General features: G+C 29.5%; 1 protein-coding gene across 6 annotated transcripts in view; it reads left to right on the top strand.

Annotated features, from left to right (window-relative positions):
- The window catches only part of LOC129985360 (uncharacterized), a 116,887-nt gene that overhangs the window by 23,683 nt on the left and 65,505 nt on the right, over positions 1–27,699 (top strand). The window contains exon 1 of one of the 6 annotated variants that reach the window (XM_056095360.1): positions 7,678–7,829. The exons of the other annotated variants lie outside the window; for them this stretch is intronic. The gene's annotated coding sequence lies outside the window, so the exon portion shown is untranslated. Of the gene's footprint in view, positions 1–7,677; positions 7,830–27,699 lie in introns of those variants that run through there. 6 annotated transcript variants of the gene reach the window in all.

The following is a 27,699-nucleotide window of genomic DNA, read 5'->3' as shown; positions in this document are numbered from 1 at the left end:
AATTCATTAATTCATTCATTTTCTTTTTTCTTTTTTTTATTTTCTTCTTATAAATGCCAATATTGAACTTTTAAATGTTGAGCCCATTTTGTCGTTTTTTCATGTCGCTTTGTTTCTGAAATATCCTACTTCCTTGTTTCATTTCCTTTTTAAATATCCGTTTTTGATCACATCCTTCACTGAATGTCCTGCTATCCTTGATTTATGAGATTTTAAGGCAATTGGAAGTCAATTGGATCACTAAATTAAAATTATTCGAAATTTTCCATTAATCTCAAATTGAAAAACTTCTCTTTCATTGTGTACGCAATATCTTAGAGATTTTATAAAATGTTACTTATTTTTTCCATGAAATAATTAGTTGGTAATTTTTGTATCACTGGCATTTTTAGTGAAGTAAAATTAACATTTTTTTCTTTCTTCAATTCACATTTCCAAATTCTTTTTCCCAAAATAAAACCTTGAACTTTCACTAATTTATCTGATAATTTAGCACTCATTTTTTTCTTATTGATTATTACTAATTTTTTGAAAACATAATAATGATTGTCAAACTAGCCTGTTTAAAGAATTTTGACGAAAGCGGAATTTTTAAATCTTTTTGAAAATGAAAAAAACAAAAAAACTTTTTTTTAAAAATTATGCCTTTGTATAATGAATAAGTTAATAAAGAGAAAGTTATAAGTTATTTATTGTAAAGAATTGTAATATTTTGAGAACCAGTCATACAATAACATGTGAACTGTACACCAAGAACTATATTCATTTTATTAGCTATAACTTTTGCCATTCATTTCCTTTAAAAAATAAATATATTTCTCATTTTATTTAAAAAGAACATGAGCAGAAAATTGCACAGTTTATGTGTTCAAATCAAAAATGAAATTAATCTTGAATTATTTAATCCTCAAAAAATGCACCAATAAAGCAATGGCTTCGCCTTTCTACACTCAAAATTTAAAATTGTTCCGAACAAATCGAATATTATAATTATTCTGAATAAATAGAATTATGCAGAACAACAAAGTAAAAGAAATTTAAAATAACATATTTAATATTTAATGTCCACGCTACCACAGCTGACATAAAGTAGATACTTAAAAATTGCATTTTTACATTTCTCGTAATTTACGAAATTAGAGAGGTATTTTGTAAATTGACTTTATATTAATTTAATATCGTGAAACTCTTATTGATAAACAAATAGAAAAATGAAATAAATGCTTTGTTCATTTCTAACTGATGTGGTGTGCAATAAACAATCTTTTAAATACTTTAAAAAATAAATATTCGTGAATTTAATATCGTGCAACTCTTATTGATGAACAAATAGAGAAATGAAATAGATACTTTGTTCATTGCTAGCTGATGTGGTGTGAAATAAACAAACTTTCATATATTTTTAAAAATAAATATTTAATAAATAATGTCCTTTAAAAAATAAATAAAATTTTGTAAGAGGATACTTCGCTAATGAGTTTTTCCAGAGTATCTTTTCTAGATACAAACAAAAAGTTCAGAAGGACAATAGTTAAATAGATACGAGTAATGGGTGGCATGAAAAGAATGAAAAAATTCGCAGCTATAATAAAAAGTTGAGTTCCCAAAGCAAGCATAAATTTTTCTTTTCCTGACCTAAAATGTCTTTTATTCTTTCTATCCTTGAAAAGCGATATTTGAAAAATCCCCCAATTAAACTTTTTTTTACTGTAGATTGCTTATTGTTCTCCTAGCAAATGTTTCTTTCAAATCACCATCACTCGATACAAACCTTAATGTTTCTCTTCAAGAAAAACATTCTGTCCACAGAGCTTAAATGAGTCAGGAAGTGATTTTGTTGCCGTCTGAGAATAAACTCTCAAGGATTTTATTATCGGTATTTTCGTTGTCATGAAGCAAGGATGGATTAGAAATGAATATATTACGAAACCAAATCATTCCCTTCTATTTTTTCCAAGGTCTTCTCTTCCAAAGCAAGGATGAACCTCTTCCGGTAACGGTCAATTGGCTCTGTCTCATTATCCAAAGTTGGCTAATGATCTGTGGATCTTCATACAGTTATGAAAGCGTGCGTGAAAAGACATCAAGGAAATGTAAGAGTTTTTATTTCCGCGTAATCATAAAGAATGTATAATAATTATTAAAAAATTCGATTCTAGACGTTATGAAAAGTTTGCTAATTTTAAATACCCCTGATACAAAAGAAATTGGAGAATGGAAATGGAATATAAATTGGAATTGGAAAAATGGAAATGGAATGGAAACTGCAATTGAAAAAATGGAAATGAAATGGAATAGAATTAGAAAAATGGGAAATGAAATTTAAAAAAAATGGAAAAAAGGAATTACGTTCGTTCGTTTATGTGAATGGGAATATAATATTTCAAAAATACAACAGAATAAATAGAAAAGAATCGATATATATTTATACCGAAGTTCGAATTTCCCTCAAAAAGGACTGGACAGGTTCATAGTTCGAACAAATTTCTTGAAAGATACTTTTCCAAAACACTCATTTAGTTTGTTTTTATATAAAGGAAAATTTAATGAAAGTACTACTATAACTACAAGGTCATGTTATTTGTGCTTGGCCATTCATTTGCAATGAAGGTATTCTATTCATTATTATATTTTTAGTTGCTCATTGCCATGCTTATCCTAGGAAAATGGGGAATATATTTTTCTGTTTTTATGATTATTAATTTGATCGTTGCCACTTTTTCCAACTAAAATTCTAACATTTTCGTTTAACTCTTTCAACAAATTATCGTAACACGAATTAGAAAATAATTTCTTAAATGATGCTAGAAATCAGAAGAAAAAAATAGCACTTCCATCATATTAGTATCATTAGCAAGATAATATATATTTAATCCCTTTGCTGACTAGTTTGTTCACCCAGATTATTGACATTTTAGGTAATTAAACTAATAATATTGAATGCATTTTAAAAATTTTTTGCCTTTTTATAAAATAAAATAGAAAACATAAATTTAATTACATCGTTTTACTACATATTGCTGATGTGCAAGTTGTAAAAAATCCTACAATTTGCATTTAATCCTATAATCAATGTGACGAAGAAACTCTTACTTTTCAATGTGGAGTTAAATATCCAAAGAAATTATTTTTTAAAAAACAGTTTTTACAATCGCAAGAACACGCGATTGAATATTTTGATGAATGAGTTTAATTAACATTAATTAATAGGATTATCATAACATCAAAAATATTGTTACAGATTGCATATCAAATTAAATAAAAAAAACAATTAAAAATGAAGGAGGAAATATACAGAAATAAAATTGATATGACATTTAAAAAGATTTTTTTTTTTTTGAGTTTCAAGAATGTAAAAATATTTTATTTGTGAGACAATAGTTTAGAAAAAATATACGAATATCAATTTCTACTTGTAATTCAAAGCGATTACCTATCTAGTGACGATTAAGTCAATTTCTGTATTCAATAAATCTTCTTTTCGATGCTTTTTCTTGATATCTTTTGCATGTTTTTTTTTTTTTTTTTGATTGAATGATGTTTTGGTGACAAACAAATCTTTTTATTGGCATTTCAAATAATATTTTGTAATTCCATTAATTAGTTAAGAAAAACATTGAATTAAAATCATTATGAATCAATCAGAAACGTTCTTATGGCAATTAGTTAACATTTGACTGTTGCCATTTCACAGTAAGTAATAAGGACTGTTTCCATGCCAAGTTTGAATTTTATTTAGAGAGGATATTCTTAAAATAAGTGAAAAATTCGTTATTATTTTGGTTAATAGTTATTCAAATCATTAAATTTTTGAAAAAGTAATTTAGAATATTTTTTTCAAGAATTTTAAGCATGCACGTCGAAAGCATTTGCTTTTATTATACATAAACAAAATCATTTTGGAGAACATAATACAGTTGACATTCCATTGTGGAAAAACCTCCTAATTATTTTTAATTTGCTTTCCATCATCTGAATAGTCGTAGAAATTGCTTCTGTTGACAATAATGTGAAATAAAATTTCACCAGCTGTTTTTGGATACAATTATAAATTTTACGTACTTTCAAACATTTTTTTCTTTGATGAAAGAATTTTCATACCAAAGAGAAAATAGGAAAAAGTAGTTTAAAAATTTTTATTTTAAGAGTTCTTTTCTGTTGTTAAAAATAACAGTATTTGGGATAGATAATATATGTGATTTGGTGGAAGATAATTCAGGTACACGATTACGATTACGATTGTAATTCCAGGTAATTTGAATGATTCTCGTTTGATTATTTTCACTTGCTTTTATCATTTAAGGATGAATACGATGCATGCTTTAAAATATGTATTCATTACATTGAATTAATAACTTTTAATGGAATTAAGTATTTAGTAAAAAATAAATTTTTACACAGAACTTGATTAGGAAAATTTATAATGTGTTTCTTGAATTTGAGATATTTAAAATATTTCATCAAAAGAATTTACAAATCTCGATTATTATAGTAAAATTCATATATTTAAATCAGAACATATCGAAATAAACATTTATTTTAAAATATCTAAAAAATTATGTATCTGTTTTCAATTTCAATTTTGAAACTTCTTTGCATATAAAAGCCCAACTGAACATTCTAGAAGTTTTCGTATGGTAATACTGATTTTTCTTTTTCCATGTATAACGAAGCAATTTCCGATAAAGTTGGCCAAAGGTTGTTTGGACAACTGAGCTAAAACTCTATGTCTTCAAATTTCAGGTCGCATTTTCGCCATTTCACACGGCATTGTTTTGGTTTTTGTGTTTATTGAATTACGTCAGACAGTAATTTGAGAAGAAAGCAGAAATTTCCCCCGACCTTCCAATCGCTTGAAAACTTTTTCTTATTTTTTGAATGTATTGTTTCCCTTTATTTATCATAGTTGCGATAGTTTAATTCAATCAAATGACTATGACTATGTGTATTCCAAATTTCGCAACATTTTTTCCCCACATTTTTATCATTAACAGTTTTTCATTTATTTACAAATCGATTTAGTAATATCTTTATTACGAAAAACACCTCAGAATCTTGAATTTTATTTGATTCTAGGAAAGAATCGCTTTGTAAATATGTTTATTAATTTTCTTTTTCTTTTTCTTCTTAAACATGAACAAAAGTACTTTGAAAAGAAGTTTGTTTACCATGTTTTATATTTATTAATATGACTTTTGGCGTGCAAATCTATTAGATTGTTAGAAGAAAAAAATTGTGTAAAATAATTATCATATTTGCATAAAAAATAGTTTCATAGTTTCATTCAATAATTGCCTCTTGTAGTTTCAAATATTCAAGTTTGCTTTTTAGATATCTCTGTCTTCGCCTTCAAAGATATTATGTTTGCTTTCAAAGCCAATAAATATTTAATTTCTAGAAAATTAATTAGAATGAATCAATGATTTGTTAGAATCACGCTCGGCATTATGCGCGTGTGTGTAGAGCATGAGCAGTGAAGGTTAAGTCGGGATACATGAGCTGTATTTGGAGTAGTTTCCTTTGTTATTCTTGAATTTTAAATGTATCGATTGTTGTGCAAATGATCTCGAATCTCAGAGATTTGTTGTGGTAAGATAAAAGTATGGTCGCCACCTTGCACACGCCTCTGACCAAGATCTGCTGAACAGGGTGATTTACTCTAAACTTGAAGGACTCGCTTCCAAATCCGAGGCCAGGCGTTCCACTTTGCCCATAATTGTGCGGTAAAAACTTGACATGATTAAACTTTGCATTACTGAAGAAAAAAGGCAGTGCATATATTAGAAGCAGGAAGACCAAAATAGATTATCCATCTTTTGTTTTTGCATGAAACATGATTTACTGATGCAACTTTTGTTTTATCATCATCTTAATGTTCTTGCTGAAGTCCGTTTCACCCATAGCATTCTGGAATATAGATCAAAACGCGTATTACACCAGTGGATTGTGTTAATATTGACCTAATTATTAATTATTGCAATATCTTTATTTCAATTCTATTTTTAAAAATCTCGATTACCTTGAATTTTTAACAAAAATAAAGGACAAATCGACAGTTTGCACCTCCATAAGTATCCTACTCAGAAACGATCGGTACAGATTCGGTTAAAAAGAATTAATTTGTGCGCGAATAGTTCTGTCACTCTTAGCATCCTTTCCGTGAAATGAAATTTCCTTGTTTCACCATCGTTGTTGTTTTCTAAAAAAGAAAAAAAAGTTCGATTTTACATTTGGAAAAAGTTTTAAAAACACTTTAAAATTCCTTATTTATGTTTTTCTGGTCGTTAAATGTCTACTTTTCGTTCATCCATTCTGACACATGATATATGAAGCATTTAAATTCAAGATTTACTGTTATATTTCTCACACAACGAAGTTCTTCAACAAAAGTTATTTAGTTGTCTTCATTAAATGCGTGAAAATATCATCACATTTGTATAAGTGAATTTTATAAGATTCGTCAAATAGAAATTAAAATTTACGAGTTCTATCCCCAACATCTTGTAGTACATTTTCGAAAGTATATAGTAAAGTTGTAAACTCTCTGAAACCTAATATATAAAAATGAATGTTTGTTTGTTCGTATTTTATGCACTACCCTACCATTCATTCGTTTACGATAAACCTTTGCCAACTTAATACTTGCACTTGCTAAGATTATAGGCATAGTACAATTATTATATCTAATATATAAAAATGAATAACTGTTTGTTCGTATTTTATTCGCGGCCGTACTTTTCATCTGAAGGCGATAAAGCTTTGAAAACTTTTTGATTTGAACCTAGGAAATCCACGTTTTTTACATAGCCAGTTACATGTTGGATGTGCACTAGACGGACAGCCAAGAAATTTATTTGTTTTTGCTGAAAACGGTGAAACAAAAAATAATGTCTACCCTAAAGTATACTCGTATAATTAAGTCAAAAAATAGAATAAATATTATTTATACTTCACCTTTATATATCATTTAATTTCAATGAATGCATTGTCGACAAGAAAATAAATATTATTCTTTCTATCATTCCTAATGAAAAAAGATTTTCAAATTTCAAACGATATTTCCAAAATTATTTTTTCTGCTGCAGCAACGCGCCGGGTACCAGCTAGCTATAAATATAAAATAATTTTGAGACAGAGGCATAAACATTTTCCTAACAACTGTGTTTTCCAAACAAGATCACTTTCAGAATTATCTGACAAGTTTTGAAACAGTAAGTTAATTAAATTAAAACTTTACATCAAAGTCACGAAAAATGTTGAATTTTAAGAAATACTTCAAACCGCATTTCTGTATTAGTCTACATAAACTTCGAAGTCATTCAAAGGAAAAAAAATCCAAAATCCGGTTTCAATAATGGCATTACTTTATTAAAACATCAGAAATCCCAAGTAAACCAGATTATTTTTCCTTTCAACAACACTAAATCTCTATAAAAGAACACAATCTGTTTAATTATAGAGTAAAAGGGAAAATGTCCAGAATAATCAACACATAAAAATTGCACCGGACTAATAAATAAACCAGAAATGTATTTTTAAATACTACAGGATATAAAAATCTCTTTCGCAGCGTTTTTCTTATTAAAGAGTTAAGCGAGATAAAGTAAGGATCTTCCTTCCGTCCTCAAGGTCAAAAACCCTCCTCCCTTGTGGGTCTGTCTGTCCAGACTGACCTGCTTCTTCCTCTTCCCGCTCGGTTCTATGAGAACGGTTCTCGGCCGGACCAGACGACTCGAACTCTTTTTTCCTTTTTTCGCGCAGAATGGATTCACTCGTTCTTTCGGGCGGTGATCTGGGGCGAGAAACACTTCATGGAACACACAACACACGTAAGTTAGCTTCTGTTTCTGCGAATTGAGAAAGGACGTTTTTATTGTTTATTCCTTATGTGATAATTTTAACAGATAATAATGACTTTCAGAAAAAGTTAATTAATTTGTTTAGTTTGTTGGCTGATTAACACATTTTTAGTAAAAATATTTAATATTTTTTAAATTTAGAAAGGAAAACTTTATTTGTGCTTTATGATGTAAATGATGTGATAATGACGTTGAGAGATAAATAATTAATTAACTTTATTTATTAACTGATTTTTTTTATCCTTTTTTACAAAAGATGCTTAATGATCAATTTGTATATTTAAAACTTCTTATTTGTCTGTTTTGCGATAATTTCAGAAAATAAGAAAAAAACATAATTATGTTTTCGAGTAACAGTTAATTAACACACTTTTTTATTAATTAATTTGAGCACTGTTTGCTATATATATATATATATATATATATATATATATATATATATATATTAGAAAATACAAGAATTATTTCATTTTATTTATCCTTGATTAAGGTTTTTTTTATTTGAATTTATTGACTGCATAGGAGTTTTAGATTTATAATTTTTGCTCTTAGCAAAATAATTTATGAATTATATAATATATACTTCGATGAAGATTTAATTAATTCTATTTATAAATTGATTGATTTATATATTTTGAGAATTTATTGCAATTCTTTTCTTAGAAATATTGAATACACTTTCTAGGTTAAACAGTATGATGACCTCGAAATTTTCATGAAATCTTCTTTTTCTCTAATGAAACCATATCATCCACTAATATTTTACAATTAATATAAAAATTAAAATGTTTAAAATTTTTGAATTGTTATGCTTATGCTATAAAATTCTCTCAGTCCTATATATTTTAGATAAGCATAAAAATTCCTTTAAAAAAAAATAAATCGTCATTTCAATTTATTTATATGACAGATTTGATATATTTGATTTCTAAATATGTTGCAACGTCCTTTATAACAAATTCTGTTGCTGCTGCTCATAAAGTCATTTATTTGCATAGTTAATTTAATGTAGTAAGATGTAATTTAAGTTTTTCTTTATCATTCCTTGGAAGATTTTATAGCTCAAATGCATCTGTAGTAATATCTACATGTCACTTCGGTCAATTTCAAGTTTCCAAGTTTCTTTATTGATTTTTAATTTTCTGCATAATTTGGATTGTCTTTTCATAAGTTTCCCCCCCCCCCAAAAAAATATATTTTTTTTTAGCTATTATGTGTATTGTAATTGAAAAGAATCTCGATCCGTAACATCAACTCTAAATGAATAATCACCGAGGAAGTTGTTATATCTTTCAAACAACTTCTCACCTCTTTATTATCCAAGCATTTTTTAAAAGAAATATTTCAAATACTACTCATAACAATATAAAGTAAAGCACTGTGGAAACATCTTTCAACGACCAATAAAAAACGAGGAATAAATAGAGACAAAGGATGGAAATTTAAAAATCATCTTTTATTTTTATTGATTTAATACTAATAATGCAAATTTATATAAAAGTGATAATTTTAAAGATAAAGCTCGAGCTTTACCTTATAACATTGGAAAAAAATGAATTTTTAAAAATATTTGTCAAGAAATATGGGCAAATAATAACTTTCTTGCATATCTTAAGTACTTTATAATGATTCTATCAGTTATACTCTGTTTAATACAGCATTCTTCTTTTAAATATTCAATTTTGCCTTTCGATACCTTTAAGTTTTCGATCAGGTTTTTGAGAAAAAGCATAACAGCAATATGAAAATGTGTGCGAAGGTCTCGAAAACGGAATTCCAAAATGACTTGATATCAGAAACCGGTGAAATGGCCATGCACTAATCCTCCGATTGTCTACTTCCCACTCTCCAACCATGAGATGTTCTTAGATGCTCTACCCTTCCTGCGTTGCCCCTTAACAGGAATGAAAAAATATTAAGAAAAGTAGAAAATTCATGATTTTATAAAGAGGCACGCGACGTATAACTAACAATTTGCGTCGTATAAATGAAATATTTTTTTCATTATAACCGTTTCAAATGAATTGGGACCCTTATGAAACGGTGTATAAATGAGAAATGCTTTAATGTATTTCAAATATGGGTGATATATCTTTTTGGGATATCGATATATTTATTTGAAATAGTAGTGCATTTGAGAGATGATGAAATCATTTTATGACTGCTTGTAATATCATAAATTAAACGAAGACGAGTGTTTAATTTAAAACATAATGAAGCAATGATAAGTCCTTAGGCCTGATATTTCTACCAATTTATTGTTTCTAAAAAAATGACTCCTAATTATATAAAAACTATAACGTTCCCACAAATTACACAATGAAAGATATTGCTGTAAAAATAAAAGATTGTGTTGTAAAATATACAAATGCTTTTTGAATATTATTAAAAATATCCTTTCTTCTGATGGACAGGTATGCAGATACAATCTGAAATCAGAGTTTTTCTTGATTTTTTTTTATCGTTAAAAATAACTAATTCTTAATCGAAGCGTTAACTATTGAATAATCGTTTGCGGAAGGGGAGAGATCTATTTTTCCCTTCGCCATTGTTCAAAGATTTCTTTTTAAATGCCACTCAGAAAAGAGGAAAACTGAATAATAGAAAATATAAAATTTCTGCCCCTGGATACTTCCTCCAGCAAGTGAGGAAAGATCCAACAATCAGAAATAGAGCAAAGAATAGAAATCATTACTTCCAACCTGGACGATTGTCCGTTTTTAAATTTTGTTTAGCTGCAGTTCACAAAAGAATGAAATATTTTATAAAATCTATTCCATCAATTTTTTTTTCTACTTGCCTCGGGATTAGTGTCAATTGATGATGTCTTCAGTTTTTTGTTTGTTTTCTTGATTGAATGGGTAGATTTCCTTCACAGTAATCAAAATTTTAACTGCAAAGTTTTATTCAAAAAGACCGAATAAATAGGACACAAACTCTTTAAACTGGAAGTTTTTCTTATTGAACATGCAATAAAATGGTATTTGGATAATATATGTAAGATAACGATCAAACCCAATTCTGTTTCGGTAAAAGAAAAATATTCTTGATTCGGACGATTACAAAGAAAATACTTTTTTAGAAGTCTTTATTCTAAATTTGATTTCCATTGATAATATCGTTTTTTTTTTTTAATTTCTGGGCATAAAAAAGCCAAAACTTGTTTGAAATGACTGCGCTCTTGAAATTTAGAATGATTAAAGTGTGAAACTCGATGTGATTTGAAATGATAAATCTACTATTTCTTTTTAGCATTAAATTCAGTTCATCTTTACTTCACAAATCTGACAGGGGAAAATAGACTTTGTGACATTGCTTTCATCTTAAGAATTCGGTTTAAAATCTGTAAAATAAAATTTTTAAAAAAATGAGTAATGTTTAGAATTTTCCGAAGAAAATTTACATTATAGTGAATTTTAAAAACTATCAACAGTTGTCTTAAATTCATAATTTAACCCAATTTTCTAATAAAACAATTAAATTAACTTTCTGGCAAAAACAATTATGTTGCCATTTCTTTCTTAATTCTTTCTTTGGAACAAAAGAAATTTGTTTTGAACAACAGTAAATGAATTATAAATCAAATCGATGAAACCACATTTGAAATGTGATATCAAAACTTTTTTTACATCATTAGATAGTTAAGTTTCTATGTGAAAGAGTGCTTGTGTAAGAAATGAAGCTATCAGATCGACCATGTTTTTTAAAAAAAATGAATATAATCATGAAGTTATTTATAAAATTCAACAAAAAATATCTATTTACTTAAATAACTCAAATCTGACGCTTGAAGCACTTTAATATGTATTTGACGTTGCATATATCAAATGTGTATTTATATTTCTTCGTCTACCTTTTACGTTACTTAAATCAATTTTTGTTAATAATAACAGTGAATAATAAGTGAAATCTTTCACCTACTATTTTCACTTACCGTTTTTTATCTTTGCTTGTATTTTTTTAGCACAATGAATTATAATAACAAATCTTTCGAATTTTATGGAAATTTGAATAAACACTTCAAACCAACTCAAGCATATAAAAACATTTAAAGATGGCACCTTTTAAATCCTTTCTTCTATGTCACAAAGCATTATTCCAAATAACACGGAATACATTTCTACAAAGGAATAAGAAATGGGCCAAATCGACATTTAACCGACTTTAATATCCTTACTTTAGTAGTTTTCTTTAAAAAGTACGTATTCTGTTTGACACTGAATTGAGTGACATAAAAATCACATTTAGATGCCATGCATCGATAACTGTGGGAAATAAGATAAATGCTCCATAAAGACAAAAATGCATTGACGTAAACCAAGTCGCACGCAAAAACAACGCATGAAAGTGAGTGTACAAACTAAAAACAACAACAAGTGCCAGCGCTTAAGGAGGAGCAATTTTGACCCTGGATTGGATTCAATTCTTTAATCGTTTTTGATTGATGAAGGAATACGTTGTATTGTTTGTGAATTTCATCTATAACGAGCCTCTAAACAGAAATTTGATTAATGCGAATCTTTTCAATCCGGATGCAGATATGAAATGAATCTGGAGCATGTATCGATCAAACTGCTGTTATTATATATATTGTTTCCATGATCTATTAAGGAAATAATTTTGGAAGTATACAGAACACGATTCAATCCAAAATATCAATCACAAGAAGCATTTTGAGCATGTTTCAAACAGGTGAGACAATTTTAAGTGAGCCTCTGGTAATTTTTCTCATAAATGCATTTGCTTTAAATTTATCAAAGTGTTAATCCATTACTTCAATAATATCTAAATTATTTTCATTTTCACATAATAATTAAAAATATAAAGGTTATGTTAAAAATAATCCAGTTCTGTACTTTGATAGGTTTTTGCCTTTCATTCTTGCTGTGCCTTAAAAACGAGTTTTGTCTTTGTGTAAAATGTTCATATGTGTGTGAATTTTATAACTCGCAAAACATTGTTAAATAAATTAAATTTAGTGATCCCACCTTGTCTTTATATTCAAATTTGTATACGTATGGAATTTTGGAGATGCTTTTCCTATGTTCGCATTTCTTTTTTTCAGTGGGCTTGAAATTTAAGTCAAAATTAGCCCTATTTTCCAAAGCAATTTTTAGTAAACCTGACTATTATTTTTTTTAACTTTAATTATATTATTATAAAGATGTTTAATTTTTGTTTTATATGCAATCGAAAATGATTGGAAGCACAATATCTAGGCAAAATTAATTTCATGTATAAGCTATATGTTTAAGTACAAACTAAAATAGAAAAAAAGAACAGCCATGCTTTTTTATTATTATTTTAAGTTATAATTAATTACTTTTGTTATTAAATGTTTTGTTTTGTTGATTTTTTTGTTACATTGCAATGTTGATACTTTGCTAAATAGTAGGAGACTGTATAGAAAGCGATACTTTGCCGAGAGGCTGTAATCTCATTTGATCTTTATATACATAACAGTATCATGTTTAGTTTTCGTGGAATAAGTGGATTTACCGACATGCGCTCAAAAGCATATCAAATCACTCCGTGTAACAAAGCATTAACATTGTTTATTTGTACACTCATAAAATAGTTTGTAAAATTGCAACTCTTATTTTTTCTTACTGTTTGCTTACTAACTGTAGGTTACATATCAATGATAATAGGCAACAAATTAATATTGGTAACTATAGGTTACCTATAGTTACCAATGAAATCGATTCAGTAGAGCAAATTTAAATTTCTGAACATTTGTTTGTAATTGCTATAATGTAGAAGTATTCATCCACTATTTTTTTGTATATAGCTAATATGCATCCATACTATCATAATTTTTATGAACTATGCGAAATCGATTAAAAATTTCTTATATGTTTTGGGGCTGACAGCAATGCGTTGAGGAGTTTCAGTGCGGTTCCCTGTATCTTTTTTCTCATGCGTTCGCATAGTAGATATTACATGTTAAAGATTACTTATTTCAAAATGGAGGGAATATGAAATCAAATTGGATGATCTCTAAGATATAAGAAAATTCAAGTGGTTTGTCATTTTGACAATGGTTTCTTCCCCATCAGTGAGTGATCAGCTCATTGAGTAGTATATCACTGAACAGAGGACCAATAGATCTATTCCAGTAACAAACAGGATATCCAATGTAAATAGCATGTGAAAGGGGCTTATTTTCTTTCTCGAAGATATACATATCCTCGTAAAGTATAGAAAGTTGTGACATAGAAAATAAATCCTTGAACAGAAAATTATTAATATATAAATATTCATTCAGTGTACATCGCGACACAAGAGCAAAGTGTTTGAAATTTTTCCTTTTTGCTTTTACTAAGAGACTTGTTAAGGATTATTTTTTCACGCGTGCCGATTTAGGAAAGGGAATCTTAGGTATCTTTGAATTTATGTCGTATTCGTTAGCGATTTTTATCTCCTTGCTTGGAGCTTCAGAACCAAAGCGTCAGCATTTTTTAGAGCACGTATTAGAAATAATTAAATAAAAAAATAGGATTTTAATCAAGAAATAAACGAAAATTCTAGATTAGTTGGTTTAGTTATATTAATGTCCCGTTTTAAAACAACACTAAGGCTATTTTGGGATAGAAATACTCTAGAATATTTGGATTATATTGGGATAGAAACTGGGATTGGGATATTGGGAGAAATATATTGGGATATAGAAAATTTTAGAATAAAATAATATAAGCTTATTTAAGATTTAAAAAAATAAGAAATGAATCAAAATTTAATTTAAAATAAGAGATATTATTATATGCACATATATATATGCGAGTTTAATACATTCTAAATGATTAAAAAATCCGGATTTAAAATTCATTATTTATAATTTAAAAATCCAGATATCAAGGATATACTCATAGTAGATTGCTTTTACATGTTTTATATATTTGGAAATATTTGTCAAAGTAACATCTGTAAAAATGGACAGACCAATCTAAAGAAACAACTGTATATTATTTCTGCAAAGAGCACACTTTTCCATCTGGTATTATTGATAGATTGAACCAGGTATGAGTATGAACTTTTGGGAACGCGGGAGGGGGGGGGTGATAAAAGGCAAAGTCCAACAGAATTATGGGTAAGTGAAGGCGAACTTTACTCTTGATATAAGAGCCGATTTTCTCTCTGTCTGTGTAATGTGATCAATGTTTAATGAATAAGTCGTCTTTTTTATGCAAAATTTAGATGCTAGTCATAATTTGTATTGTATTCAGTTGGTTCTTATAATTATGAACATTATAAGAACCGACAGTTCTATTCTAGTTCTAGCACTAGTCATTATTATATTAATCAAATAATAAGCACTAATGCGTTTCTTACTATGTTGAATTTTCAATGCAAAGAATATTAAAAAACATCACAAATAACTAAAATTGCTGGATTAATTTCATTGGCATTCATATTTAGTTGAACTTTGGATATTCGTTATCGTCTTCTTTGAAACTCAGTTTGCATTTCCAATGCTCCTACCATGATTAGAAAGCTTCCATGTTTGCTCTTTTCACATCAACTCAAAATATGGATTACAAGAGAGAGAAAAAATATTTTTAATCCAGTCATTATTCATACTTAATAAAAGAAAGCGAGGCTGTCAGTTTCATTTATTGGATTGCTCAGTGTTGGAGTTACCTACTTAAGGACATAAAAAAAAAATTGAATAACAAATGGCGTGTCAGAGCTCAAATTTGAATTTCTTTGTCCTCCTGTACGTAAAACATATGTAATCCCTTTTCTCTCGGTTGTCGCGCGAGGCGTTGGTCGGCTGGAAGGGGAGGGGGACGAAGTGGGTCGGCAGTTGAGAGCTGACCCGTTTTGAGCTTAAAGGGACGCTTTCTGAAAAAGTCAAGTTCAGGAACCCGGTTTGAGAAGTCTCTCTCGACCAATTCGATTTCTTCGCAACTGAAGCCGATTTAAAACTATAAACGCGCACATAAATGTCACAGTTGTTTATTTTTCGAATTAAATGTTAAAAATATCTTTCCGTTTTACATGAATGGGAATTTGCTTGACATATCAATAGTTTTCTATTGAGAGTACTTCATTCATATGATGACGTAATTTCTGTTTCAAGATGTTTTTTCGAAATTATCGTTGCTAAAACCATAAGCACTGAAATTCCAATCACTAACAAAAAAATTTATTTATGAAATGTAGTTAAAAGTTTTGGAACTATTTGTCGTATAGGTATATGAATTGGCGAAAGAAAATTCTTTTATTCTGCAGCCATACTTACATCCTGCAACAAATTTTCCAATGCCAGTACTAAAGAATTTGGTGAAATTTGTATCTGGGCATATTAAATTAAAGAAATTTTTTGAATTCAGTAAAGAATGAGATTTTAAATGTTCCTGAATATCAATGTTAATCAGAAACGTAGAACATGCGCTGGACGGTTTTGTGTATTAGTTAGTTATATTATCGTCCCATTTTAAAGCAACACTAGGTCTGTTTTGGAACGGGCCTCATAATTTTGAACCACGGTCAGATGACGAGGACGGCACCTGCTCCGGCAGCTCCTCTTCAAACTTCCACACCAGTAGAAGGACGTTTGGCTGTAACGGATTTAACGTGCACCAGTCGGTAGAATCCGACCTCGAACCGGAAACCCTCCGGTTCCGAAGCCGATAGCTTACCACCAGGCCACCACTACCCGTTTCGTGTATTAGACATATGGAAAAAAAATGATGTGCTCCTTTCCAATAGTGTCATTTCATGTGACATCATAGTCACATAAAAAAGGAATGGATTTATTGTCTATACAATAGCTATGTCTAAAGTGGCTTAATAGCATGTCTTAACTGCCACTTTTTCATTAAGACGTTTTTATCGATGATGAATCCACCAAAATCCAATTTCACCTTGTTGATCGATCTTAAATATGTGAAGGTTACATATACCAAACATAACCATGGGTTATGAATCAAAATTTTGAATAGAACATCAGATTTAAATAGTTTACCATCATGATGGCACAAAATTACGGGATATCCACAATAGCCCTTTTTTAATTTCAAGAAATTGTAAATCCCAGAAATGAAAAATCAGCCATAAATGGAAGTCCTAAAGAGAGTCACAACTGAACTCAATTCTATAATTAGGAACCAACTACAAAATGCCTATTTTGAAATACAATTCTTTACTACGATATTACAGAAATGTTCTAATATTATATATGTCATAATTAATTTTTTAAATGTGTCTGTAATTAAATATATATTAGTTTTGTATACTAAACTAGGTAGTTTCCATCAGCATAGTTTTTATTAGAAAAATATAAATCAAAAAATAATTTTCCGATTTAACCGTGATTTCAAGGTTTTGATTAATAATATTTTTCACGTTCATTAATTCAACAAGGCTGACAAAAAATGTTCTGCATTTTACCTTCAGGATCAGTTAGGAAGACGTTTGTCCGTTTTCGGGGGGAAAAAACCCTCAGTGGATTCACTAAGCAATTTTCAATCACTAATGACTAACACAAAAAGAAAACAAAAAATTCATGGTTTAATTTTACTTTGCAATTTTCAGCAATTATTTTGTTATCATGCCGTGACGGATTTATGTATTTTGTGACCCTAGACAGGACACTTTATAGGGCCTCTCTTTAAATAAGCTGGTTAATTTAGTTTACATTTTTAACATATTAATAATTTTTAGGCAGTGCGCTTTATAAGGCATCTCTTTTAATAAGCCAGTTAATTTAATTAAATATTTTGAACATATTAAGGATTTATAAGGCCTCTCTTTTAATAAGCTGGTTAATTTAGTTCATTTTTAGCATATTAATAATTTATTTTGTATTAGAACTTTTTATTTTATTAATTTTGTGAAAATGCGTCCCTTAATATTTTTCTATTATGACCAATATTGCCAGGCATTCTCATTTGTACACATTGCTGATAAATCAGACGATCTGTTTTATAAATATTCTAAAACCTGAATGAAAGTATTAAAACATACAGGAACTTGACCAAATATACTTGATTAAATGTTAATTTTTTCAAAATAGTTTACAATTCCTAGAATTTATATTTTAAAAATCCTATTTATTTGGCTATTAGGAAAAAATTTTTTTTAATAAACCTTCTTGGGATCTTCTTCTAACGGCACTGGGCAATTGCATAATCTGTCCGGTTGGACATCTGCTCCTAGGATTATATCGAAGATATCGTTTATTTTCGGAATAAAACATCGAAAGATTACGTATGCAGTTCTCATTTACAAGCTACTTGGGGGGAAAAATTCATGGTTTCAATTTTATGGCACACGGAGATGCCTTCAGCAAGCAATATAAAATATCTCGTTTCAGCGACTCCATTTGACATCCATTCTGCCTCCATAAATGTCTTCAAAAGATAAATATAGGCTACTCTTAAATCATGAACTGCAGCTATTCTAATATCCAACGTTTCATGCAAAGCAATGATTTTTCCATAGAAACCCATTAAATTTCACGGCAACTGCTCATTACGTCTGAATTTTCCTCAATAAAACTCATTTTCTTCGAATTCTTTATGAGAGATAGAAGAAAAAAAAAGCGAAAAGTGGCACACACCTTTTGATCCAAGCTTCACGGTTGGAAACGCATCGACGAACACGGGTGTAAATAAACTGTTAACCCGAGACCTCTGTCACTCTTTGTTTTGATTGCTTATAGTTGCCGAAGATCCGCTTGATATAAATAAGTCATTGTCTCATATTAGGAATGTTTAAAGTTTTTTATAATTGATATTCTTGATGACAGTGTAATTTCGCTATTTGTTTTTTAGTAAGAAGCCGTGACATCGCTGAAGTTCTTACTTTCTCGAATACGAAGTATAGAGAAAGCATTGTAATCGTCAAAAAATTAGAATTAGAGACTTTGACGAATATCCTTCGTTCAGATTTCTCTGAGTTCGAAAATCATATTTTTGAAAATGTCCGCCTGTGACAAAGATAACTCATAAATGCTTTGAGATCGATGGATGAAATTTGGTATATGTCCTTTACACCAAATTTTTAATTTCGATCAAATTTTGAGTATAAATCAATTTAGAGGAAGTCTATCTGCCTGGTTATTACAATATAAATTAAACGAAATTACAAAACGAAGGAAGCTAGATGAGTAATATTTGGTACACAGATTTATCTATAATGCAGATATCTATCAGATTTTTAGCCAAATCCAACTAGGGGTTGAATACCTGCATTTTTAGAAACACGTTAACGCGATAGCTCAAAAATGCAAAGAAATATTTCAAATTGGTGGGGGATTTTGTCGCTGCAATTATAGTTCCGCGTCAAATTTTTTGTTTCAGTTCTTTTGGGGGAAACGCATCTAAAACATTAGAGAATATGCAAGAAAGTTTTTGGGGGACCACTTCCACTCGTTAAACAGAAATATAATTTGCAGGTAATTATTAAGTAAAATTCTTTACAGAAATTCCATTACATAGCACTACAATATGCAGTAAAATAAGTAATGCGATTTTATTTATATTTTTTGTATGCAACTTAATTTGACTCGTTCCATGGTTGAAGAAATGAAATTATTTGCCCTCACTTCCAGACGTGCAAGAATTTAAAAATTTGATACACTTATGCATTTTTAAAGACAATACACAACTTTATACTTTCAGAAGTCAATTATTAGTTCATAAATTAATAATATAATCGGATTTCGATCTGCATGAGTGGCATCATTTAATAATTTGAAGAAAAAAAGTGATTTTAAGACATTTGTATAGAGAAATTATAAATTAGAGAGTTATAAGTAAAAGAAAATTAAAATGAAAAGCATTTACTTTTGGATATACTAATGCATTTAAAAAATGTATTTTAAACACAATTTTTTTATTTTTATTAAAACGCTAATGCATTGTTAAATTAATATAAAATAATCATGTATAAGGATTGATAGATCCAGTAACAAGAAGTCTTTTTTTTTTAACCAATCCCAATTTTTAAGGGTTTTATTTAATGTAATTCATTCATTTTTTGCCATATGCGTTTCAAATTTTCTGTATAGTAACTATACTTAGTCCATGAAAGGATTTTCAATAGTAATTATTATCTTTCTTAGCTAACTTTCAATCTTTGCTACTATACAAAGCCGAATTAATACCTACTCCATTCTTTTAAATGAAATAGTCAAAGGTCAGATGCAGTTTTCGATTAAAAATTAGGATATTTCAACTGTTTTGAAACAACAATTCTGTCACGCTCATATCCTAGGCAGTAAATAAAGCTTTTGCGAGTAATAAAGATGATTGTGTAAAATTAAAATCTGCTATTATTAATGCCATGTCCAACATAAAATAGCTTATTTTCCTTTTTCCAAAACCCTTGTATTGTAACTAATTTGTGTTTTTTACATTTTTTGAAAACTAAAAGGGCATCGCTTTTTCCTAAAAACTGTTTTTTAAAATTTATTTATAGTTAAATATAAAATAATCTTCATGCCAGATTTACAGAAGTAAGCGTACAACCAATGTAAATTTTTATACGAAAATTCCTTAACAAAATTGAAAAGGCAACGAAAAACAAAATAATGGATAAAAACAAACAAAATACAAATACAAGGTATAAATAACAGAAAACTAGGACAAAACACAAATAATTGGCAAATAAATGTATCGATCACTGCAAAAGAATTTTATGGAAAACAAAAATTAAAAATTTCAGTCTTTAAAATTTTTTTAAAAGAAGCTTAAATGGATACAAACATAAAAGTGAGGACATATACTCACAAAGTGAGGAATGCACAAATACTCACACATACAAAATTAAGAGAGGAAATATGAAAGAGAAAGAGGCGAAAAAATAAAAGAAAATAAAATTAAAAATAATACCATATAGTTCATTAATGGATGCAGAATTTCTAAACTGCAGTATAAAAATAACATTCTTTATGTTTACAAGTACGAGAGAATTCTGCAAATGATAAGTTGTATTTCAAGATGAGGTTAGAGCTACTGACCAATCCTTTGTTAAAATGCCACGTTTTTGTCGAAACACTTTTCGGTAATCCTGCAATTGCAGGCACTAAAAATAATGTTTCCAACTTCTTGTTTTCTTTTGAGGAATTGTAACATATATCGCTGGGCAGTAGACGGAGCTGCTACAAGTTTTGGTTTCAATTTTTCTTCAATACTTCTACGAACTTCGTATTATTTTTAGAGGCAACATATTCAACCACAAAAAAAAAGAAGCTGCGTAAAATGATTTTTTTTTCTCAATATTTAGGAATGTAGCATTGAACGTGCTAAAGATAATATCAACAATCTAATTCGAGAAACTGCTTTGTTCTAGTTTCATTTTAGTGCTGCGTTTGATATTGTCAAACCGGGAAAACAGTAGCTTTCAGATAATGGATGTTGCTTCCTTTTCTAACCAAAAAACATCCTATTTTGTTATAAAAACTTTTTTCTTTTTTAACTAAGAATATCTAATCACTCCGATTATTCTTTTTTGCGTATTTTTTTATTATTATTTTTCTGAAATACGGAAAGAATCCAACTTCCTAAATTCATATGTGCAAATAAAGTCATTATTGAATGAGTGACAGTTACTACTTTTAATAGGAAAAGAAATTCCCTGCCTTCAAATAATGCAATGTAAATAAATGAATGACTTTCATCATTTTTTTAAATTTCGGGAGAATAATTTGCTTTAGAACATTTTATACCTTTATAATTTAATTCGCTTACATGAAGTAGAATTCTGTTTCTTAAGCCTAAATTAGAAAGTAAAACTTTAATCGTAATTAATTAACCGTTGCCAGTCAAACAACCGATTGTTGTCTTCAAGTATTTTATTTATAAATATAGCGTGATGAAATTTCCTTGCAAATATTCCTTTATTTTCAGTCTGAATGTCTGATAGAATTTTTATAAATACTTGAGAGGAAAAATTACTTCCTTTAGAGACGAATCTTGCTTTCTCCAACACCTTCGTGCTTCACTGAATTCGGTAAAAAAAAAAAAGGAGAATGAAATTCTATCAAATAATTCAGCATTTAAAAAACACCTTTTCATTCGATTGTTTATGTGAATTCGATTTTTTTTTAAAGTAAGACATTACGTTACATTTTACTTCTTGTTTATGTAGAGCAAAGGCAAATTTGTTCAAATTATCATTTAAAATCCTCAACTTGCCTTGGAAGCATTTTCTTAAGATTTTTAATAAATAGATTTCATTTGTCCACTTTTTTATTCTTATGATTGTTACTTTTAAAATGGATAGTGCCATTTTGAACCGCGTAAGATGACCCTCAATTTCCACTTCATTTCACGCCTCATAAAAGTGTGTTCAGCGATCAAGACAGATTAAAAGTGCATCAGCTCTGTGCAGCCGATCTGTTGAAAAAAAGATATCGAATCCTTGATGCCAATCCTCACACCCTAAGTTAAATTAATTATAAGTTTTTTAGTTTAGTTATATTAACGTCCCATTTTACAACACTAGCGCTCGGTCAGATGACGAACGCGACATTTGAGCTGGCAATCCCCTCCGATCTGCAGCGCCATACCAACGGGATTTGGCCCCAACTGATTTAGCGTGCACAGGACCCGCTTATTTGACTGTTCTTCGGTGAAATCGGGTCTCGAACCTGGATCTCCGCCAACCCCAAAGACGAGACCTTACCAAAAGGTCACTGCCCCCCTTGTTATATTGATTATAGTCTCCAAAGAAGGGTAACAAACTTGCAATTCATTTCTCTTATTTATGAGGCAGTAAACATATTTAAATGAAGAAAAAAAAATCAGTAAACAGGAAGCTTTTGTCACTATTTAGCATATATTTATTTTTGTTCCTTCTTTACGCCAAGACATTTGTTTTTATTTTTATTTATTTATTCATTTTTTTTATATAAAATGCCTCCAACGTTGTATTATAAAAACTATTTTAGATTATATGGCTAATTTCGCATCATTTAATATGTAAGAAGTTTTCTCTGCTTAATTCGAGATAATAATTTTTTTATATTGTCAAATACATTTTATTCCTATATCTTCAGCAAAAGAAAAAAAAAAAAAAAGAAAAAAATATCGAATGAATATTGATATAGTCCAGACAGCCCAGAAAGTCTAATTAATGAATTTGAAAATAATTCCTTATATATATATATATATATATATATATATATATATATATATATATATATATATATATATATATATATATATATATATATATATATATATATATATATATATATATATATATATATATATATATATATATATCCTTTATCGTTTTCATGAGTTACACTTTGGTCTTAAAAAATAATGATGTAAAGTATTTATGAAATTTATAAGTATATCAAGGAAGTATGCATAATTGATGGCAAAAGTGAGAAAAAGTTTAAAAGTTTAACATATTTTTCACCACTATCACTATTATCATATATCCTAACAACTTCACTCTGGAATTACGTAAAATTAATGATAAAAGTGAAAAATGAGGAAAAATCTGTCAAACTGACATTGGCATCGTGCATGTAGCACTTTCTCATTAATTAATCACTTTTACTATAGCATATGCATAATTCAACAATTTACATGCTTTCACTTCCGACAATCGTGCGTGCCTCTCTCGATTAAGGAACCGATTCTAAGACAAAGGACACACGGCCAGTTAGTTGTTCGCATCAAAAAAGAGACAAAATAACAGTTATTAACCGAAACCTGACATTACACATTGATAACGGATAATAAGAATGTGGTCAATCACTGTGGGGGAGGTTTTGAAACCCACTGACTCTTTCACCTCGGTGGTTTGTACCAGTGACCCCAGGCAGAAGACGTTGGTGAGTCACATTTCGTGCACGAGTGCTCATTCAGCTGATGACACGCGCAGGAATCTGATCACCCCTCTCATCACCCATTCAGAACGTGCAGTCGATCAATTGACCGTATTGCTCCACGATGGGACTCATCTTCTTCCGAGGCCGAGAGATTTTATCATCATAATTTTGAATTGTAATTATGGAAAATGGATCTCAGTTTGGAGAAATGGACTGGACTCGGCATATTTTTTCTAACCTTTCCGAAGAAGATCGATCACAAACGAATGACATCCTGTTTTGGAGATTCTATTTGCATATCGATGTCCTGATTTAGGATAATGTAAAGTTTATGTTGAATTGTGTAACTTCATATCGAAGAAATATCAGACTCGAAAAATGGATACATCAGTCAGACTATCGATGATATTTGATCCTTGATGTTGTCAGAATTTTAGTGACTCAACAGTTAAGCACTGCGCAAATGTTTGCTGATCATATCAAAAAAGCTTGAGATCACACAGTTACGCAGTTAACTGTAATTAATTTTTGGATTCTATAACTTTGCATTTTACATTTATTCTTTACTACTTCTCACTTCAGTTTATTCCTGGAGAATATCATTAACTTGGATGCATTTATTAAGTTGATATTTGAATGTAAATGATAACTATTGCACTTCTAGAACTTTTGCAAGTTTGTGATAAATATAAGTCATAGCTATAATGAATTTTTAAATGTTTGGCGTTTGAACGTTGGGTAAATTAGGTATTGTGTGCCTACCTTTTCATATTTTTTTATTGAGGGAAATACATAGAATTGAAGAAGTCGTTCCTGCAGCCACACATTTTTTGCTCTTCTACGCTCTGAAACATGAATCGGTGTGGCAGCGAAGGAGGGTCTATAAATCACGTGATCAAAGCCTGTGCGCTATGGCAAGAACACGGATTCAGATGGCCAGGGAATTGGATGTTTCTGGACGTCGAAGAACTCTTAAAAATTCCAGCCATGAAATCTGCTATTAAGGACATTTTGCCAAAACTCTTGTCTTCAGTTCGCTCCTAATGTAAAAAGTTAACCTGCATTTAATGCATTTTTAATGTTTCACAATTTAATATGTAATGTAAAATGTAATGTTCTTTTTTCCGGACCAATATGCATTATCTCTAGAGGATCCTTGAGGATCCTTTCTTGTTTGCAAGTTCCAATATCATGAAGTTAGTTTCTACATGCTAGGTGGGGTTGTTCTTCGGCGGTCCCAGAATTCTTCCGCATGGATTCTGCCTCCGGGGTATTGCTTGTATACTACGCTCTGAAACGAAATATTTAAATTCTAAGTACCCAGGATTTAAATGAAGCATAAAAAGCTAATGTTTAAGAGCTATTATTTTCGAATCGCGGTGCTTAAATTGTAATCATGGATTGGAGTTTACATCCTATTCTATCATTACCCATGTATATACAAGATTGAAGCATTTTTCATCTGTTCTTAGATTTAATGTCCTCACATTTAGGGTGTTCATAAAATTGAAAAGTTCTTTCTTAAAATTTGATATAGATGAAGTAATGAATCATTCGTATACGTACATTCTTTTATGTCTATTTTTGTTTTCATTGATACAAGGTTTTGATGTTGTCGAGGCAATTCCACACATTAAACTATTTGATTCAGCGAGAAACATAAAGTAATAACATTTATTGCAACTTTACTCCCAATAGATTATTACCCCCGTGGGTACTTTTATTAGAATTACACTATAAATAATTTTACTATCCTATTGTTAATGAGATCAACTAACTGTTATTGAAAGAACAGCTCCTGGGAGTAATCAAAAAGGGTGGCATTTTATCTCATCATAATTTGAAAAGGAAGAAGGCACTTTTTGTTTCTTCATCAAAATTTTCATCATGAAATTATGATTTGAAATTTCTTCTAACAGTAATATAAAGAACATATAGTTCTTATAAACTAAGCTGAATTTAAATTATAATAAAATGACTTTTCAATATTTTGTAGGGTTTATATGAAAACATTTCGCTCGTAAAATCTGAGCTTGATGAGTCAATTAAAAGAGATGCGCAGAAGTAGGAGAATTGAATAAAAAAATGAAAGCAAATTCAAGATACAATTTAAATTTGAAAAAGAACTAATCTATATGCAAATGTTACGGTTTCCTTTTCTGTCAACTAAATTGATTGAAATGTAGCCTTGGCAGCTTTTCTCTGCCCTCGGTTTTTCTAAAAGCAGAAATAAAACGATCATGTAGTATGAATTATTAATTGAAGAATATTTATGTTTAAAACTTTGAGTTAGTTTCTAACAATTTATTCAAGTATTTTTCATCCGTTGGTCAGCTGTAATTCTTCTCAGAATTTGTCGTACTATTTGAAATCTTAAATTTCATATTGATAAATTAAATATTCATAATATATCTCTTATGCAAAAAAGAAGAAAAAAATCTTAACATTTTTACTGAAATATTAGTTTAGTTTAGTTAGATGAGGGGCTTTATTCAAAAGTTATAAAGGTGTTTTTGGACGGACGTCACGATTTTTGAATATTATATAGAACCATATCGATAGAACCTTTGGAACTCATAATGAATAATCATACATTGACTACTCCGACCCCGCCCTGAAGTTGGATAAATCTGAATGACTGGATCACTGCAACAGCATTGGAGAGAACTGAGATTGAGTCCTAAAGATAATCTCCGGCCGTGGTACAAACCCTCCCGCGGGGAACACGTCCCGACATTGGTAGGGGATAGTCGATCCCACTTCATTTCTATACCCACTCAGGTGGCTAGAACCAAGAACCATGCCGGAAGCTTATCACCCTTAAGTCTGAGGTGCCACCCTCCCCTCCTCCCGGTAATAGCACATAATCGATAAAATCAGTTCTAGGAGTCAAAACTGGAAGTAAAACAAAGAAAAGTAGAAAAATGTCTAAAACATAGGGATTTTTTAAAAAAATTGCTTGATATTGTTGCAGAAAATGCTGTATTTATTCTCTCTTTTACTATTGAATTGCGATCTTTCTATTTATATCTATGTCTATCTATTTGTACATTTCCTTGTAGAGTGTTGTCTAGATTTATTTTGTAGTTGTGTTCAGAAAACACACTATTTTGCATACCCCTCACAGAAACAAACTGAAAGACCCATTATTGCTTTTACCTCTGTAATTTTATACTATTATTTTTGATTTCGTCAATAACTTTTCCGCTTTTATTTACAGCAATATATGGACACAATGCATAATTTTAGAACCCAAGTTCACTTTTGGAAAAAAAGAATGAAAAAAATGCAGGAACCTTAATCAGCTGATATTTCTATTGTGAACTAGGAGGGTTGGTCCATGCTTCATTTCGCTTGACAGAACAGATTGTATGCTTAGCGATGTTCGTGTTTTCTGTCGGTAGACATTGTCAGCATACCTGGGCAAACACAACAGATATTTTGCTTCTTCCAGTTTTTACATTTCTATTAATTAATTGTAATCATGAAACTCTAATGCAACTAATTAATCTTATATTATTCTGAAAAGTCAGACCGCATTCTAGTGACACCCTACAATTGTTTTATTTGGATACACTTGTTATTGATAAATTTTAGTTTGTCAATATGAATCAGCAATAAGAAACATTTAATAGAACTCAATACTGAAAAAGGCAACAGTGCGTGAAAGTTTTCTCCAATTTTTTTGTAGCAATCACACAAAAAATAATAATAAAATTATGTTTAATTTGTCGCCCATATGTAGTTGACGTGGCGTACAAAGTTACCAAAAGCTATTTCCTTTCCTTTCTATTTCTCTTTTAAACAGCTGTAGTATTTTTACAGAAAAGAATTTCTCAAAAAAATGATTAATTCATTCTTATTTAATAAACCCACAGTTATATTTAACCCTACAATTATTTTTATATCTCTAAATACCTACCACATCTCTAGCTAATGTAAAAAGGAGAAAGGATTGTTTGAATGCCACTTCTGAATATCAATCATTGGCTTTACGGTCCAGTTCGAAAGGACATTACAAGGTCCAGTGAATTTGTTTCA

Source organism: Argiope bruennichi, chromosome 9 (assembly GCF_947563725.1).
Source record: "Argiope bruennichi chromosome 9, qqArgBrue1.1, whole genome shotgun sequence".
In the NCBI taxonomy this organism is placed as follows: domain Eukaryota; kingdom Metazoa; phylum Arthropoda; class Arachnida; order Araneae; family Araneidae; genus Argiope; species Argiope bruennichi.
This window is presented reverse-complemented; position numbering and strand designations above follow the sequence as displayed.